Below are 18306 nucleotides of genomic sequence, written 5' to 3'. Positions count from 1 at the left end.
ATACTTTAATTTTCAAGTTTCTTTGTTGACTTTTCACGTTTCGATTTTTAATTTGCGATTTCAAATTTTCCATTTTCATTTGACAACTTTCGATTTTTAATTCTGTTTTTTATTTTCCTTATTTCAGGTACCATTTTTCATGCTTCGTTTTCCTTTTTCATTTTTCATTATCAACGTTTCAATTTCCACATTCCACTTTCCATGTTCTATTTGCCATTGTCCAAATACAATTTTCCTTTTGCCATCTACCATTTTCCAATTGGCATTTTCCGTTTTCCATTTTCCACATTCCATTTACTATTTTCCATTTTCTCTATTCCAATTTCAATTTTGCATTATCCACTTTAAATTTACCACTCTTGCATTTTAATTAACAATTTGCATTTAAAATTTTCAATTTCAATTTTCGATTCTCAATTTTTAAATTTTCTCGGGGTTAAAATTTTCGATTTTCAAAACTAAATTATCGATTTTTCAAATTTCTATTCTCTATTCAATTTTCCATTTTCTGCTTTTCATGTTCCCATTCCCAGCTTTCATTTTGCACTTTTTGTTTTCTTTTTAAATTTTCAAATTTTGATGATCTGTTTTCATTTACCATTTTCCATGTTCCATTTCCACTTCTACTTGACTATTTTTCATTTTCCTTTCTCCATTCTCAATTTACAATTGTCTATTTTCCATTTTAGTTTACAATATTTAATTAGAATTTACGATTTGCAATTCACCATTTTTGTTGATCCGATTTTTTTCAATTCTCTATTTTTAATTTTGACCTTTCAATTTTATTTTTTTTTATTTTCAATTTTTAATTGACAATCTTCAATTTCCAATTTTCAAAATTTAAATTTTCAATTTTTCTCGTCGACTTCGTCTCATCAGAATCCGACAGCAACTTAGTGACAGGACGAAGTTAGTGCCGGATTGACGCTAGCTCTAAAAATGAAAAACTTATATATGTTCCAACCCCTAGTCCCGCTTGATGTCCCGCAAGAAAAGAAGTTCAGAATAAGCTGAAAAGAATTCATGAAGTTGAACTTTCGAGTGCCTCCCAAACTATAAATCCAATTTGTCTATGTTAAGGCTTGTGCCATCATGCGCAAATTGCGATTTTCACTTTTCAATTTACAATTTGCAATTCGCAATTTTCAAATTTGCCTTTTGCTCTTCTTTCAATTCTTAATTTTCAATTCCCAATTTTCGATTTTCCTTGTTCATTTTATATTCTCAATTTTCAATGCATTTTTCCATTTCCTGTTTTCCGTTTTCCTATTTCCATTTTCCATTTCCATTTTGCTTCTCCATTCTCCTTTTTCAATTTTCCACATTTCACATTTCAATTACCATTTTGCAACTACCACCTTCCATCTTTTATTTTCCATTGTCGATTTCAAATGATCTATTTTCCAGGGTCGATTTTCCATATTCCATTTTTCATGTTTTGTTTTCCATGCTCCATTTTCCTTTTGCCATTTTACACTTGACTACGTTGCATTTTCTGTTTTCCATTTTCTTTTTTCTATTTTGCATTTACCATTTTCCGTTTTTCTTTTCCAATCCTCAATTTTCAATTGTTCATTTAGCATTTTAGTTTGCAATTTTAATTATCGTTTTCCAATTTCCTATTTTCACTTGATTTTTGAAATACAGTGAAGATCCGATTTTATCAACTTCGAATTTTTCAACCACATCTGAAAATCCGTTTAACGGGAGAATCAAGTAAAATTAGTGTAAATCCTTTCTTGAGCATATTTTCCTTATTTCGAAGAAGCGAAATATGTAAAAATGATAGTTTTTTTTTAAGTTTTGCACTGGAAGACTCGCTTCAGAGTAATTTATAACTAATAAACAGAAAGGGTTTTGAGATTACGTTTAGGGACATTTTAACAGTTTTTGGTAAATAAAAAAGTCTAACCCTGAAGCTAATAAAAACGGGTCTTCAATTAATGGGTTTTGATATTAGAATTTTAGTTTTTAGTTTCATGTTTAGGATTTTCAAAATTGTATTTCCAGTATGAGATCAGTATCTGCGAATAAAAAAATCTTCAACTTTTTTATTTTAATGGTTGTAAAGTTTAAAGTAGCAATATAAAATAAAAGGTTCTAATCGGTCCTCTTGTACAACCCCATCGAAATATTACTGACCCTAACAGAAAACCAAAGTTTGCATGAAATCAAATTCAATTTTTTTAGAAGAATTCATTGATATCTTAGCTCCCAGTAGAGCACAAACGCCATGTTTTGTTTGTTCATCTCCCCAAGCTACTGTGAACGGAGATGTAGCTGACTTCTTAGGGTTTTTTTAAATAATTTATTGAACAATTACTCTGAGTTGAGTCGAAATCAGACTAATTCCATATAAATCTGGAGAAATCAGATGTAAACAAACGTCTTTATCAAAGGATAAATTGTTTTTTTTTGAATGTCTATTTTTGTATCCTATATCTTCAAAATAAAAAAATATTTAAACAATAGGTTAATTTCGACAGTTTTTTATTTATATATCAATATAAAAAAATTGTCTGCAGTTCTAAGGAGTATCAATAATAAACAATATTGATTAGTAGCATTCTTGATAAAGGCATAGTTAAAAAAGCACCGAAACGTCGGAAATTTGATCGGTTGTTATGCTTTTCTGAACTGATTGGAAATGGGATTTCTGTTCAAGATACTCTTTGAAGGAAACATTCAGTCAGTGATTTCAATGGAATTAACCCAATTCATCGATACAATAGAGACAAATTACAAGTTTCAACGAAATAATATACTAAACACCAGCGTAAGCGATGGCAACTTACGTTTTTACCACGTCGATAACGCCATTATCCACGATATGCAACCGCTACACTTTGTCTGTAGCTATTTCAACACAACGCATAGCCACTCACTTAAATTTCCCCTAACATAACCATCTGTCAGAAGTGTCAACCACCGTATTCACTATTTGTCAACAACCGGTAAAAAAAGCAAAACGCTCACCGCACTGCATATCAATCAAAACAAACTTGTACAGGCTGACTGATATCAACTCCGATCATCACCGAGAAACGCCTTACGCCATCGAACACACAAAACATCAACAAACGACCGAACGAACGCAGTCTTCAAAGCGAAACGCGGAAGATGCGAAACAAAACCGATCGAAGGAGAGAACCCCGTTCAAGAAGGAACACAAAACGCTCACCTCTCGCGTCCAACAACCACAATCGACTGACGCGAATCAGCGCAAGCGAGAGGCAGAAAAGCAACGAGGAAAACACCAAACAAAACACATCACCATCGTAATGCGCCTACTATAACGATTAGTCAACTGTCAGTTCCCGGTTCACATGTATTTTCCGTCCAGCACGGGTATGCGCTGCTGTATGGGTGCCGAATGGCGAGAAACGGTCAGAGAGAGAAAGAAAAGGCGTTTGCGCGCGCTATCGCCGGCCGTCTTCAGGGCGAGCGAACGAATGAATCGTTTGTCTTGTGTTTTTTTTTTGCGTGCTGTGAAACATTTTGCCCGAACCCGAACCCAAAGCAAGAGGAAATTATCGACGCGAACGAAGTAAAAGCAACGCGCCGGCAAGAAGTGAAACAGAAGCGTAGCGAATGCGCGAGGGGTTCTTTGGGAGCTGTGAGCGAACGCAAAAAGTGAGCGGGAGATTCGACGTCGAGTGCCGGAGCAGAGGTTAGCTTCAGTTCAACGGATTCCGTCCGAACAGCAAACTTTCAAGTGTACACTGTCGGTACGTACGTACCTACGCGGCGAGACATTGGATTGGAAGGCGGAAGCTGAACGGAGTTCGGGAGTCTTGAAGGAGAGTGGATAGAGAGGAGAAGAAAGGGCGACAGAAAACTGTTGAGTATCGATATCAAGAGCCACTCTCTGAGGGTGGATTTAGCAGCTATTCAGGGACTTATGTGCTTTTCCAACCGCGATGTAAACATTGGGGTGTCGGCAGAGGAATTTGCTGCTAATAATATCTGTTTTGTTGGTGGTATTCGCGCGGAAATAGTGGTATCGCGAAACCGGTTAGTGCTGTCAATCTGTCAAACCTGTCAAAACTGTCAATCTGTCAATATTGTCGCTAAAATCCAGCTTTCGTTGGAAATCTGGAATTTGCCTTCGATTGTTTTGTTATTCCAGTCAGGTTGGAATTTTCAATCAAATCAACCCTGACACATAACTGTAATCATTAATCCAGATTCGAATGAAACTTGTTCGAATCGATTAGGACACACACTCCATCGCATGAACCCGAAGTCAAAACCAATTTTAACTACACTTCGGAAGCAATTTTCAAACAAATCGAAAAACCCCTGTCCGTGCGGCATACGAATCACATTTTACTGCCGCTCGAGCTCGGTGTAACGAGCCAACGAAGGAAGGAGCCGCGAGAAGGGTACCGATGGATAATAAATGGCATTTTCGGAATCTCTTCTTTCGTGCTCGGTTCGCTCACCCGGCTCAATGTTTGAAACACACAGCCAACTAAGTAAGTGATGTACCTACATTTTCCTCCTTCTCTCTTTCTCGCCACCAGTGTACCCTGCTATACCATCACGGCCAGGATGTTGACAAAATGACCTGGCAGGGTGGAAGCGAGTGCGAACCATCGAAAAATAGCGTCGGAGTGAGAGGGACAGAGCAACAACAATTCCCATTGCGGCACTGGTATGCGTTTCACACTAGAGTTGTTTCCACACCACTACAGAAACGAGAGCAAAACACGTTTCTTTCGCTACATGTTCCCGATCACGGCACGGCAGTGGTGTTACCGCACACACTGGTTTGCGGATGACGTGGTCGGCAGTGGCACGAAGTAGGCAATCGAACACTGCTGACTACCGGCTGACCACTTCCATCCATCTTCCCGGAACTTACGGCGGTGTCGTCCGTCGGTAGGAAACACACGAGCTGGCAGCACTTGTACGGTTTATTCAAGGTCTGAAATTCCCACCGATCAAAACGCGGCAGCGGGATGGCGCTCGCCCTTATCTTATCAATCGGGAACAGCTTCCATCGATAAACATGTCAGGTGTGCGTCGTCCGTTGTTGGGCTGCTGCTGCGTACGCTTGCTGTGGCTGATTGTGATTTGAGGTGATTTCATAAGCTACTTGAGACGATCCATTGGAAGTGGTCAATTTTTTTGGGTTGGTTTTATTTGTAACTGCAGGGCTTATTTGAAAAGTTGGCTTGGGAATGGGTTCTATTAGAGGGGGCGAGCACAGCGTAGTTTGTCAGCCGATTGCCTTATACGCAGCTCACCTGTGTTCGGTCCCCAACCCCCGCAAATGGCGTTAGAGATTCATCTGATTCGAAAAAGAGGCGAATTGCCGCAAGGTTAAAAGTTCTTCTGTTTGTGAAAGAAAATGGGCAACTGGGAACACTGGCACACAAAATTCCCAAATAGGAAAAAATTGAATAAGACCGATTTTTTGTACATAAGGGCACAAGACTTCACATAAAGTATGATTTGTAGTATTTCGGATTCTGCTCGTCAGTAACTAACGCCAATTTAATGCTAGTTAGCTAAGTCCAAACCAATAACAAACTGGCGGTAATTAGATACTAAAATCCAAAAAGTTACACGTCTTGTGTGAACGCTAAACAACTGGCTGGCACGGAGTGATGTCCGAGAAATGTGAATCGAACCAGCATTAAGTTGGTGTCAGTTACTGACGAGGAGAAACCAAAACACTAAAAAATATACTTCAACACTATCATAAGTCAGAAAAGTAACAGTACACGATATGTCCTTCCGTTTTTTTATATTTCTAGCAAATGAAATATGTGGGATTCGCTCAAACTTTTTTGGAACCCGGAGGGCCGAGTCTAATATACCAATCGACTCAGCTCGACAAATTAAAAAACTATAAAAGCCTGGCCTGTAGTGTATTGGCACTGTGTGGGCCTCACGACTCACGTTCGTGCCCAACCACTAAAAACACGCCTTAGTCTTTTTTCACCCTTCTTCCCCCTATGGAACCAGATCAAGATATTACTTCATGGGGGGTCTCATGCTTTCGTCGCAACTCTTTCTTTTGCTCTAATTCGGAGCCTCACCTGGTTCAAGAAATGGCTCAACCTTTGAGCTTTGAATTAACTTTCAACTCTTCTCTTCGACTATTACGTCACTATTTTAGCTCTCGCCCCGTGAGCCGTTTAGATGCCAATTCGATGAGCCATTTAGCTCCTGTTTCCGTGAGCCATTCAGCTCCCGACCATATCACGGTTTACTCGGGTAGTCCCCGATGGTGAGCTTACCCTACTCTGACCAATAGTTCCTCGACGGAAGAAATTCTACCGACATCGATGCGCGCGTCCTTGAGCCATTTCGCTCCCAGATTTATCGAGATCTACTCGGATAGTATCCGGCTGTGAACTACCCAACTACGACTGAGAGTTCCGTAGCAGCGGAATTTATCTCGGTACCGTCGTCTGTTTCGTGATCCGTTTAGCTCCAATTTTGTCACGATACAGTCGGATAGTCTACGGCGATGAATCTGCCCCACTGTAAATTCCTTCTACTCGATCTAGTCCCCGGCGGTGGACCTTGTAGGTTCAAAAGTCTATACAGCGGATCCGAAAAGAGCGTAGCTTTCGATTCACTGGCGTCCCCAACGACTAACTGCTAGCTGTTTGACGAGATCTACTCACTTTAACACTCGGCGGTGGATCACGAGCTATCTGGTAGAGTGTCGAGGCCGGTCCGGCGATTCTGATGAAGCCTGACGTCCGGATCGCTGGTGCCCTGAAGACCCGAACCCGGTGCTATATCGCGTACTACTCAACTGGTCCCCGGCGGTGGACCCAGTCTACACCGTCGGAGAGTTTCCCGGCGGCGGAATTTCTCCCGAAACCCGATTTTTGGTTCCACGGTGGCGTTCTAGCCAATGACGCAACTGTGTTGGCCACTTCGCCACTTCCTTTGCAGCTCGAAGAGTATACTAAGAACTATTCTATTGACAGCGTCCCAGATATGCTCGTCGTGGCGGCACATCTCTTCGACGATATTGTCCACTGTTATGCCAGGCATACTCCTTTGAACTTCTTCGAATGTAGGGCATTCGAATACCAAGTGTTCCAGTGTCTCTTGTACGTTCACGCACTCACCGCAGAGGGGTGCCGGAGCATGACCAAACCGATGCAGGTAGTTCCGGAAGCATTCGTGCCCGGACAAAAACTGCGTCAAATGGAAACTGACCTCGCCATGCTTCCTATACACCCACACACATTTGGGATGAGTCGGTGGATCAACCTTCCTTTTTCCACGTTGTCTTATTCTTGCTGTCACTTAGCCAACGCGCACACTCTGACTAATCTCCTTGCATTTCGTGTATTCCTCCACTGATAGCATTATACGTCTTCAGCCGGAGTGATGCAGATGGCAATCATCCCGGTAATGACGTTCTGTACGCGTTTGTGTCACGTTGAGTTTAGTCCAGTATCCCATTCTCAATACTGCAATGCACTATTGAGGATGAGACCCCCGCCAGGAGACATCTCGTTCTGCATCTTGCTCCTCCGTTATTCGGTATGATCCTTGTCAATGCGTTAGTTGTACATACATAGTCGACATGGCTGTTGTAACTTAACCGATCAGCGACCATCGCACCCAGGTGCTTCAGCGCACGCATTGATGGGATTGAGTATCATCCGACACTGGTCACGATATGCTGGATTTTCTTACGGTTACTGGTCAGCACTACCAACGTCTTGTAGTGAGTCAGCTGCAACCTGGCGTCAATCATCCAGGTTTCCACCGTGCCGTCAACCTCTCCATCTTCTCATGGATTTCACCGGTTATCGTCAGGACAACGGCATCTGAAAAAAAACGACGATCTCGACTGCACTTGGCAGTTCCAGCGTTAACCGGCCGTTGTAAATCATATTCCAGAGCGTTGGGTCGAGTATGAAGCCCTGAGTTACTCCCATCGTGAACCTTATTAACCTCATTTCGTGTACCAGTACTCGCTTCTGGAAGTAACTATTCAGAACCTTGCACAAATAGTCCTGAACCCGTATTCTGTGCAGCGCTACGACGATAGCCCCCGCAGCTAGCACTGTTGAACGTGTTCTTCACGTCTATTAGGCATCCGAACTGCCTCTGTGATAGTCTGTTCTCACTTTCAGTGTGGGTCGTCAGCCTGTGGAGGATGACCCTTTCCAGGAGTTTACCAAGAGTATCCAGCAGGCATATAGGCCGACACGATGCTGGATCTCCTGGTGGTTTCCCTGGTTTTGGCAGCAGCACCAGCTTCTGTATCTTCCATCTATTCGGGAAATAGCCATCGTCCAGGCATTTCTGTAAGACTACCCTGAACATGTCCGGAAACGCCAGGATCGCTGTCTTCAGTGCCACGTTGGGGATACCATCCGGTCCGGGAGCTTTCTTCGCTTTCAGCCATTTAGCCACAATAAGGAGCTTGTCGTTGGAAACTCGATTGTCACCAGCATTTCCACCATCTGCATCAACGTACGGTGCAGGCGGCCATGCGGTTGGGTCGTGCTTCGGGAAAAGACCCTCCACAATAATTTTCAGTTTGTCGGCGTCATTGGACCCTTGATACTAGCCATAACAACACGATAAGCATTGCCCCAGGAGTTCGCGTCTACTTCTCTGCACAGCTTCTTGTATCAGGTGGACTTGCCTAGCACTATCTCGCGTTTAAAAGCGGCCCGGGCCGCCCGGAATATTACCTTACACTCTTCTCTGACTGCCACAGATCTTGCTCTTTGAACGTGTCTTCTGGCTTTTAGGCAGGCAGCCCGAGGAATGCTGAGCCTATCGCTCCACCAGTACGCTGGACGCCGGTAGTTCCTCGGCGTTGTTACATCACATGCCTTCTCTACTCTTTCCGACAGCTCATCGGCACTCGGAATTGGAATGACGCTGTCAGCACGAAGTGCTTCAACAAAAAGGTCTTTGTCGAGGTCCTTTGTTTTCCCCTCCCCTCGCCAGTCAAAACGCTCCGCGTTACCGTACAATTCCGCTGACCAACGGTGTAGTGGATCGCCTGGTGGTCGCTATGTGTGTACTGCTCACACTCTCGCCAATTCATGTTATCCATCAGCGAAGGGCTGCAGAATGTTTTAATCGCTGTTTCTTCCGTACTTGCCTCCTGTGAGTTTGGTGTGGATAGTTCATCAAGCATTGAAGCAGTTTGGACGAAGATTACTACGCAAACGAAGAACTACTTTATTGGAGCTGTTTACATTCCTCCAGAAAAACGACTTGATTGTTCTATTACGCAGTTCCACCTAGACTCCATAGAGCGCGCTTCTTCTCAGGTAGATGCAAACGATGTGATAATAGTTCTTGGTGATTTCAACCAACCAGGACTGATGTTTCTTCTGGATGTGGGTACGCTTACCCTAACCAGTTATCCTCGACAACAAATCCTGCCTGCCGATTACTTCTGGACCGGATGGCTTTTCACGGACTAAGTTAAGTAAGCACGGTTTCCAACCATCAATCTCGTTTTCGTGACCTTGTCTTCGTCAATGAGAATGCTTTGCCTGAGTGTTCTGTGAGTGAAGCTTCGAGTGTGATCGTTCCTTTGGATAACTATCATCCCGCTTTAGAAATGTCCATTTCCACCATTAGTTCACCACTATATGAAGAAGATTTAGCTGTGAATCGTCGTAATTTTCGCAAAACTGCTCTAGTAGCTCTATGCCGCTCACTGTTGCTGATTGACTGGAGTGTACTACTTGATCAAGTGGATGTAGATGTTGCAGTTGATCTCTGTAATCGGTTACTCCTTGACTGTGTTGAAAAATCTGTTCCAAATTATCAACTTCCCAGGAAGCCGCCCTGGTCGAACGCAATGCTTCAGAATCTGAAACGCATCCGTGCCAAAGCTCTACGTGCGTACACAAATCGACGATGCCCTATTCTCAAGCGCTTTTTCGCAATAGCCAGTAATGAGTACCGCTGTTATAATAAATTACTGTACAAAGGATATGTGAACCGCATCCAACAAAACTTACGACGAAATCCGAAGGGCTTCTGGACTTTTGTTAATACGAAGAGGAAGGAAACGGGTCTTCCGTCTAGGATGGTTTACAATGGCGAAGTAGCGACTACGACGGCGACAAAGTGTTCCCTATTTGCCAGTTACTTCTCGAGTGTCTTCACTACTGATGCGCCAACTGCCATCGAGCTCGACAACGCGTCCCGTGATGTTCCCGTTGGTGCGGTGGATATGGATGTATTCACCATTTCAGAACAATCGGTTCTCTCTGCAATACAAAAAACGAAATCGTCGTATGCTCCAGGACTAAGTGCAATGCCTTCAGCTGTTCTGAAAAAATGTTCGGATATTTTAGCGATTCCACTGACGCACCTTTTCAATGTGTCATTTCAGCAGCAAAAATTCCCCGATGTTTGGAAGTGTTCAGTCATGTTTCCGGTACACAAGAAAGGTGACAAAGGCAACATCGAGAACTACCGGGGAATCACTTCGCTGAGAGTCGAGTCAAAAAATTTCAAATCACTTATCAATGAGGTGCTGTTCTCTGCTAGTAAACATTACATAAGCACTTGTCAGCACGGATTCTTTCCCGGTCGATCGGTGGAGACGAACCTGGTCTCCTTCACATCCTTTTGTACGGAACAAATGTCCAAACAACTGCAGGTGGACACGATCTACACAGATCTTAAGGCTGCTTTCGACACTGTTAACCATGAGATACTGCTAACGAAGCTTGATAAACTTGGATGCACTGCCCGATTCTGCCATTGGCTTCGATCATACCTTGTTCACCGAAAAGTCGTTGTTCAAATTGGTGACAATGAATTTGAGTCCTTTTCCAACCATTCTGGAGTTCCTCAAGGTAGCACACTTGGTCCGCTACTGTTTTCACTGTTCATGAATGATGTGTTTCGTCTTAATGCGTGGAGGGAAACTGTTCTTCGCCGATAACTTGAAAATATTTCTAATTATAAGGAAAGAAGCCGATTGCCATGAGCTACAGTATCTCGTTGATACCTTTTATAGTTGGTGTAAAAGAAACATGATGGTTCTTAGTGTTGCTAAATGCTTAGTTATCAGCATTCATCGACGAGGAACATGTTTAATTTCAACTACAACATCGCTGGAACTCAGCTGCAACGCGTTGATCATGTAAAAGATTTGGGCGTCATCCTTGATGAAAGGCTAACGTACACCCATCACTTCTCAGCGATCATTGACAAAGTTAATCGTCTACTAGGTTTTATGTTCAAAATATCCAACGAATTCCGGGACCCTTTGTGCTTCAAAGCGTTGTATTGTTCACTGGTGCGCTCACAGTTGGAATTCGCAAACGTCGTCTGGTGCCCCTACCATGCAACTTGGAGCCAAATAATTGAAGCCGTCCAGCGCAGATTCATAAGATATGCGTTACGTCAATTGCACTGGAATGATCCACTGAACTTGCCGCCATACGAAGACCGTTGTCGATTACTAGGACTGCACACTTTAGAAGATCGTAGACACGCGTCGCAAGCTACCTTCGTATCTAAGCTTCTTCTCGCCGAATATGATGTTCCCGATCTCCTATCACAAATTAACCTCTACGCACCAACACGTGTCCTTCGTCCTCGAACACTGCTGCAGACTGAAATGCGTAACACTAACTACGCTGCCAACAGCCCAATACTAGCAATGGTCCGTCGTTTCAACGATTTTACCGACATCTTCGACTTCGTCATTAGCTCTGCGCAGTTTAGAAATCGTTTGTTATCACTTTAGGTTAATTATTTGTAATTTAGTTCATTAAGACTCATTGTCAGATGGACGTAAATTGTTAAATACATAAATGTCGATGATGGATTTTCGACCGTCTTTACGGAATGTGGTAGCGGAATCTTCGTTGCGCAGTCTCACATCCAGCTTCGCCAAGGCTTCCAACAAACTGTAACCTATTACGTTGGTCAGACTCCACGACCCAAGCGTTTAAGTCTCCTCTTATAACAACCGGCGTTCGTCCGACTAACGAGTCAGTTAGTGTCCAGCATCCGATTGTACTGCTCTGGTGTCCATCTTGGGGGAGCATAACAGCTACAGAAAAATACACTGTTGATCCTGCCGATTACGAAGCCTTCGTGTGTGTTATCCACCACCTCTTGGACAGGGAAACTGCCCATTACTTGTATTGCAGCCATCCCTGCACTATCCACCCCCCAGTTACCGTTACCGGGAGAAACATGATACGGCTCTCCAATAATTGCAACGTCGTACTTCGTTTCTGTTGTCGACTGCAACAACAGTTACTGTGCAATGTCGCAATGATTGAGAGTAAGCTGGGTTATCTCCATCATCAGTGGCCTGCCTTCGCCTTTATGTACGCAGGGCATTTGAAGACTCCCGTCATGTGGTCGTTTCCGTCTTCTGGTTTGCAGATCAAGCACCGTGCCCCTTTTCTCCGCACTTTCTGCACAATGCAGACCTGTCCGGGCCCTTGCAGTTCCTCGCCAGGTGTCCGAGGTCAAAGCATGTATGTATGTGTGTATGTGAAAAAAATGTCACCTATGTTTCTCAGAGATGGCTAGACCGATTTTCTAAGTCTCATATGAAAGGTACAATCTGTTATTGATTTTTTTTATTGATTGGACTTCCGGTTCCGGAGTTACGGGTTGAAGAGTGCGGCCATATACCAAATTCACATATAAACTAAAATGAAAAAATTTCAAAGGGGGGTGTAAGAGAAAATTTCAAAATCGAATTTGTATTTTTGATGCCAAATGACTTCAAAATGCATGAAACGTCGAGATTTGATGTAGCATCGGAAAAAAAAATTGGGGGAAGATTGACTTTTTTTGGACTTTAGCACATTTTTGCCTTTCTCATAAAGAAAGGTTATGCAATCACTCTGAAAATCGTCAAACTAATCCAAATTTTTGACTTTTATAGGTGTTCTGTATTTTAACAGGGGCGTAGCTAGGGTATGCGGGTAGGAGTTGCCCACTACATTGCACACCACCCTTCGCGAAACCATCTCCTTTCCCTCAAATCCCCCCTCATCAAGCCACTCTCTCCATCAGGCCACCTCCCCTTAAAGACTCATCTGATCCCGAGACCCCTCATCTGATCCTTCTCAAACGACTATCTCATGCACGCTCCATAGACCCACCCCTCTCTCATCACAATAACCTTCACCTAGTAGGCATACCCAGGTAGGCTGGAGGCGGGAGTGGTTCGGTTGCGGGTTATTCATCCCCTTCACACACACCCCGCACGATAAAATAAGTTTACCGAAAGACAACATTGAGCTAATGCTAATTGAGCTAATTAAGGGGGTCCTCTTATATGATTGTGCAAAAAGAACCTAATGTTTGATTTTTATTATAAGATGTAAAATGGCTTAGACATGTGCGCTATTCGGCAAAATGTTAATTAAGGTTTCATCTATAAAATAAAAAATTTCGAGTATAAGGTGTCAAAAATGGCGTCCAAAATGGCGGCTCCAGCAAAAGGTGTTTTGAAAACCAACCTCATCTGCGGACACGATACAGGTCGCAATTCGTCGCCTACAAGCAGCAAGTTTGTTGTTTGTTTATTAAGGTTTTAACCCAAAGGGTCATTCTCCTTTTTGATTTCGTATACAATTCAAAGATTACAATTCATAAAATAATAGTAAAAAAATAATCAAATATTATTGTTTCTGGGCGCACTGCTTTCCGCTTCTAGTGTTTATTTCTTGGTGGTGAGCAATGGTCAGGTTTACCTACTGTCGCTTGCTGCTCAGTCCGTCTGCCCTCTCCCTCGCTCGTGTTTACGTCCATGTCTTCATCGTTGGAGCTTTGTTCGTCGCTGTTAGATTCTTGGTGCTCTTTGTGTTTTCGTGTGACTCTGGTATAGCTGTCTTCCTTCTTGTTTATTTCTGCCTTGCATACGTTAACTATTGGCTTTGGGATACCGTGGAATATTGTTTGTTCGGCATGCATTTTTTGACCGGCTGTCTGTGGTGTATCAGTAGATTCCAAGGCTGTTTGGTGGTGTGGGTTGTAGTAGATGAATTTTCTTAATTGATTTGGCACATGGCTTTCCGTAGTGTGCCGTTTTGTTACAAAACTGGCAACTGGCGTCTGTCCAGGGTATGTGCAAAGGGTTCTTTTTATGTAGTTAACACTTTGCGATGATCTGGCCTCGAAAGTTAAATAAGACGGTATAGGTTGGTTCAGTCGCATTCGCACAACCCGAACACCGTTGCGAATGCCAGGGAAATGTTTCTCCATGTGTCGTTAGAGACTGATTCCACTTCTCCATACTTCGACATGAATCTTTTAATATATTCCGTGCCAGTACGAGGTGCCAGATCATGGAGTTTTATTTCAGTTAGATGGAGATCCATATACACGGGGATCTTGGTTTTGACGTTTTCATATTCGACGTCATGTTGCATGTTGTTCTTTGCTACGAAGCTTTCTGCCTCGGCTAAGGAGTTGAACGTTATTAGTACTACATTCCTGGTATGATGAAGCTGGACGTGTGAAACCTCTGTAAGATCAAGTCCCATTTTCACCTTGACCAACTGTTCCACCTCGCGCACTGACGTCTAAGACGGGTTTGCGAAAAATCAATCGCGATTGTGTTCTCCCGTAATGGGCGAAATTTATTTTGTTGCTCACTCATTTCACTCGAAGTTAGTTGCAACGGAACTTTCCTGTGTCTATATGTTACACGTACACGTTAGAACGGCGCGGCGCGGATAGTATTTTTTGATTATGTGCTGTTCGCAAGCAGTGCGCTATTTGGCTTCTGATCTTTACGAGATGAGGAAGCAGACTGTACAAGCAGCAAACCAAAGCGACCTTGAAGACCTCTACCTTCTGTAGAGGCGCCCAACCTAAAAAACATTAAAAAAAATCGATGTAGAAACAAAATGGTGGCCACTTGAAAATAAAGTATCGTTTATTCGCATGATTTTTCCACTTTGTCCGGCTGTAAAAATCCGTAATGATCAAAATATTGCGATTTTGTAGGTTACAGCGCCCGAGAATGTTGTCTTTCGTTAAGGCGGACAAAACTCGAAGTTGATCGGTTGAACGGCCTACAGATTCGAAAAATCTTGTTCCGAGAAAGGCGCCATTTTTGACACTTTACACTCGAAATGTTTTATTTTATAGATGAAACCTTAGTTAACATTTTGCAGAATAGCGCACATGTCTAAGTCTTTTTATTGCTTCAAAAAATATTATACATTAGGTACATTTTGCCACAACTATATAAGAGGATACCCTTAAATATTGTGCGGACCCCTCGGACCCTCCTCCTGAATCCGCCGCTGGTTTCAAGTGTTTCAACGTCAACACATAACATCTCAAGTTCCATTGTATGTATGCGCAAATCGTACTGAATATGTAATACAGCGAAGACCCGTTTTTATCAGCCCTCTTGGCTAATTTTGGGTTGACAAAATGGGAACAATAACAAAACATATTTGTTTATTTCTTTTCAGTAAACCGAAGTTGTAATAATGTTCTTCCTCAATCCCAAGACATAACCTTATAACCCCGTCTGGCTGACAAAATAAGTTAAAAAAGCTGATAAAATCGGGGGCTGATAAAAACGGGTCTTCTATGTATGTAATGAGAAAGGCACGAATACACCACAAGGTGAATTAAAACCGATTATTCTTTGTTCACAAGACAAAAGTAATTTTTTTCGTTCGCTTCGCGTGGGCTGGAGCACGCATAGAAAGCATACTGAATATCGTGACCTGGTTGGAAATATATTGTTTTTCAAGCATCATTTGTTTTTTTCCATTACACGAACAGACGGACGAATCTTGCAATACCTAAAATCAACTACTGCTGTGCTACTATACACATGTTATTTCCGAATCTAACACATCTAGATCCAAATTAACGTTTATTTGTTTGGAGCGATTGTTGATCTTCCGTTGAACTTAATCATATTTAGAGCTGTTTTGTTGTTGTTCTGTTCATTGAACGTTTTGTGAGAATATTGTTGCCAGAGTCAGCACAGGATGAAACAAACAGAAGTGTTTAGTTCAGTTCAGTATTCATGTTTTGGTCATGAATTGCGATTCGCTCCACTGACTGACCCAGAATTGTGGAACATTTTTACCGATGCAATTTATTTTATAAATGTATGCATATATACCCAAAATTTTAGAACATTAGATCTTTCTTTCCTTGAAAAATTATTGAAAAACATGTCTCTCAAACTGAATTTTCTCCCTCAGTTGGAAGTGTCTAGTTTTGGTACCTCATGAATACGAATAGTTTAGGCATCATCCATAAATGACGTAGCATTTTTTGGATGATTTTAACGCCCCCCTCTCCCATCGTATCATTTCGTCACAAACCTCTAAATACCCCCTGGTAATTACGTAACTTGACGGTAACCCTCCCCCTGTCACGGTAAAAAAATTAAAAAAAAGATGTTAGATGAAACGGGTACGGTTGTCGTGACATCAGGTTCCCCTTTAAAAAGCTACGTAGCATGACATGACCCTTACCCCCCTGTCATCACACATCATCACAAAACACAAAACTCCCCCTTCCCCATATAATGCTACGTCATTTATGGATGGTCCCTTATATATATAAAATTCCATGTTTGCATGAATGTGATTTGTGGACTCCTGAGCGGCTTAACCGATTGCCGTGAAAATTTATACATAGTAGACATTTGTTATGGAGCGTTTGTTTGCTATTTGTTGGGGATAATCTGCCCGCCAGATGGCGCTTCGGAACAAATTGTGTTGTACTTCTATTTCGTTGAAAGTCGCAGCAACGCGCGACGAGTCTTAACTAGTAATGGATTTATATTAGCACATTTACCCAAAATTCCACGCGGTCTTTCCCGATTGAAAGGAACGGCCGCGCTCCATGAAATACCGCGCTTAGCCGACCTGCCATAATATCGCGAATTTGCAAAACGAAGGGCTGAAGGGGAACACATGTTGTTTCAAAAATCAGCCCTGCGTTATGCAACGTTTTGTGCAGGTTGATTAAACCAGATGCAAGTGGTACCAAATTCACCACGTTCAGTATAATTCAAAAATTCTTTACAGATTACAGAATTATTGAAATTGGTTAAATGAGCTAAACTAATCCACAAAATGGTGTTTTAAAAAATGCCCTTGCGTTTAAACAAAAAATGGACCGCAACATTACTTAATTTCAAACGCAAGTAGCGAATACAAGTACTAGTAACACCAAAAGCTTACTGGCAATCTTACAGAGGCATTTAGGAAGCAGTTGGTGCGACGTGAATGTTTCGGTGGATGTCTCAATATTTATAAGTGCTAAAGCGTTCACTTAATCACTGGTACTTTTCCGTGTTTCACAGGCGGAGGTGTTCGTGGATGATCGCGAATAGTTTGAACGTTTGTATGTAAGTGCGTTTGAGCTGGTGACCGTTTATATCTCTCGTGTAAATCCGATTGAAGAACCGTGTCTTCATTTGCATATTCACCACGCGGATCTTGAATCTGATGCTTAATTTTGAGTGTACGGTTTAGATGCTAGAAGAGAGGGAGCTCCCTTATACCACTAGAGTTACTGACCATGTCGCCTTAAAACTGATTGTCCAGTGTATATGATAATTTTTTTTTGAGTCCAACAGAAGGCATGGGTCTAGACTACTAGAACCGATGGTAGGGACTACCGGACGTGATCAGAAGGTCGTTTTTATATTTGCGAGATCATGGGCGCAGGTTTGCGTTGATGATCGCAATTACATGTTCGCGTTCGTGACCAATGTTGTACTAACGCACAGGGCTCGAGCGTCTGTATGTTAATGGGCTTGATCGCGTGACCGGGTGTGTGTCGCATGTAACTTCGTGCGGAATAAATTCGATTGTATAACCGTGTAACCGGTTGCATATTCACATGTGTGTTTGAATGTTTTCGCGAACAGCGTGCATGGTTCGGACCTAAATTTACTCATATCACTTGTAGTGTATATAAGTTTGTTTTTTAGACAAAGACTGAAGGAATTGGCTTTGGCTCGTTCGACCAAAGAAAAAGTGTTTGCGGACGTGATCGATTTATGATCACGTAGGAACGAGCGTTGCTAAAATCGCACTCGGTACCGGGTTTAGGATATCGTACGAGCTAACATATTAACTTGATCGGAGGATTTGTATGTATGCGAGATTGTGCGCGTAGGTGTGTGCGAATGTTGAATGTTCGCATGCCTGACCAGATTTGTATTATCGCGAAGGGCGCTTTCATGGCGCGTATGCTAGAGTGTGTAACTTCGCGTGTTTGATATCGCTTGTATAACCGTGTAGTCGTTTATTTATTCGCGTGGGCCTTTGAATGTTCCCATGAGCCGTTGTTCAGATGCTTAAA

The 18306-nt window shown here is 42.5% G+C and overlaps 1 protein-coding gene across 2 annotated transcripts in view; it reads right to left on the bottom strand.

Moving 5' to 3' along the window:
* Positions 1 to 18306, bottom strand: part of LOC131690418 (neurogenic protein mastermind) — a 337622-nt gene that overhangs the window by 281785 nt on the left and 37531 nt on the right. The window contains exon 1 of one of the 2 annotated variants that reach the window (XM_058976157.1): positions 2799 to 3196. The exons of the other annotated variant lie outside the window; for it this stretch is intronic. The gene's annotated coding sequence lies outside the window, so the exon portion shown is untranslated. Of the gene's footprint in view, positions 1 to 2798; positions 3197 to 18306 lie in introns of those variants that run through there. 2 annotated transcript variants of the gene reach the window in all.

The sequence above is a fragment of the Topomyia yanbarensis genome, chromosome 3, assembly GCF_030247195.1.
Source record: "Topomyia yanbarensis strain Yona2022 chromosome 3, ASM3024719v1, whole genome shotgun sequence".
NCBI classification, from domain to species: Eukaryota; Metazoa; Arthropoda; class Insecta; order Diptera; family Culicidae; genus Topomyia; species Topomyia yanbarensis.
The sequence above is the reverse complement of the archived record's forward strand: the minus strand, read 5'-3'. Positions and strand labels throughout refer to the sequence as shown.